Source organism: Psammomys obesus, unplaced genomic scaffold (assembly GCF_907164565.1).
Source record: "Psammomys obesus unplaced genomic scaffold, mPsaObe1.curated_primary_1811, whole genome shotgun sequence".
Taxonomy (NCBI): Eukaryota; Metazoa; Chordata; class Mammalia; order Rodentia; family Muridae; genus Psammomys; species Psammomys obesus.
This window is the reverse complement of record NW_026590262.1, coordinates 14,659-16,752: the sequence shown is the minus strand read 5'-3', so window position 1 is coordinate 16,752 and position 2,094 is coordinate 14,659.

Here is a 2,094-nt window from a genome sequence, read left to right as displayed (position 1 = left end):
ATGAAACTGAAAAGCTTCTGTAAAGCAAAAGACACTTTCATCAGAACAAAATGACAGACTACAGATTGGGAAAGGATCTTCACCAACCCTGTATCTGACAGAGGGCTAATATCCAGAATATGTAAAGAACTTAAGAAGTTAAACAGCAATAAATCAAGTAACCCAACTAAAAAATGGGGTAAGAGCTAAACATAGAATTCGCAATAGAGGAATATCAAATGGCAGAGAAACACTTAAAGAAATGCTCAACATCCTTAGTCATCAGGGAAATACAAATCAAAACAACCCTGAGAATTCACATTACACCCATCAGAATGACTAAGATCAAAAACTCAAGTGATAACACATTCTAGAGAGGTTGTGGAGAAAGGGGAACCATCCTCCACTGGTGATAGGAATGTAAACTTGTACAACCAGTTTGGAAATCAATCTGGTGCTTCCTCAGACAATTAGGAACAGTGGTTCCTCAAGATCCAGCTATACCACTCCTAGGCATATATCCAAAATATGGTCAAGTATACAACAAGGACATTTGCTCACACACGTTTGCAGCAGCTTTATTTGTAATAGCCAGAAGCTCAAAACAACCCAGATGTCCCTCATTTGAGGCATGGATACAAATATTGTGGTACATTTACACAATGGAATATTACTCAGCAATTAAAAACAAAGAAATCATGAAATTTGTACGCAAATGGTGAGATCTAGAAAAGATCAACCTGAGTGAGGTATCCCAGAAGCACAAATACACACATGGTATATACTCACTTATAAGTGGATATTAGACATATAATATAGGATAATCATACTAAAATCTATACATCGAAGGAAGCTAACCAAGAAGGAGGACCCTGGGTAAGATGGTCAATCTTCATTCAGAGAGCCAAACAAGATGGACATCTGAAGAGGAAGAAAACGGGGAACAGGACAGGAGCCTACCACAGAGGGCCTCTGAAAGACTCTACCCAGCAGGATATCAAAGCAAATGCTGAAATTCATAGCCAAACTTTGGGCACAGTGCAGGGAATCATATGAAAAAAGGGGAAGATAGAAAGACCTGGAGGGAAGAGGAGCTCCACAAGGAGAGCAACAGAACCAAAAATTTCTGAGCACAGGGGTCTTTTCTGAGACTAATACTCTAAACAAGGCCCATGCATGGAGATAACTTAGAACCCCTGCGCAAAAGTACCCCATGGCAGCTCAGTGTCCAAGAGGGTTTCCCAATAATAGGAACACGGACCATCTCTGACATGAACTCATGGGCTGGCTCTTTGATTACCTCCACCTGAGAGGGGGCAGCCTTACCTGTCCACAGAGGAAGAAAAGGAAGCCAGTCTTGATGAGTCCTCATAGACTAGGGTCAGATGGAAGGGGAGGAAGACTTCCCTTATCACTGGAATGGAGAAGGGCATAGAAGAAGAGGGAGGGAAGTTGGGGTTGGGCGGGGATGGGGAGGAGGCTACTGTTCGGATACAAAGCAAATAATCTGTAATTAATTAAAGATCATCCTGAGTGAGCTATCCCAGAAGCAGAATGATGCACACAGTATATACTCACTCATATAGACATATAATATAGGATAAACCTACTAAAATCTGTACACCTAAAGAAACTAATCAAGAAGGAGGACTCTTGCTAAAATGCTCAATTCCTATCCAGAAAGGCAAAGAGGATGGACATCAGAAGAAGGAGAAAAGAGGGAACAAATCAGGAGCCTGACACAGAGGATCTCTGAAAGGCCCTACCCTGCAAACTATCAAAGCAGATGCTGAGACTTATGGCCAACCTTTGGGCAGAGAGCAGGGAATCTTAGGAAAAAGTGGAAAACAGTAAGATCTGGAGAGGACAGGAACTCCACAAGGAGAACAACAGAACCAAAAAAATCTGAGCACAGGGGTCTTTCCTGAGACTGCTATTCCAACCAAGGACTATGCATGGAGATAATCTAAGACCCCTGCACAGATGTAACCCATGACAGTTCAGTATCCAAGTGGGTTCCATTGTAATAGGAACAGGGACTATCTCTGACATGAACTGTTCGGCCTGCTCTTTAATTACCTCCCCCTGAGGGGGAAGTACCATTACCAGGCCGCA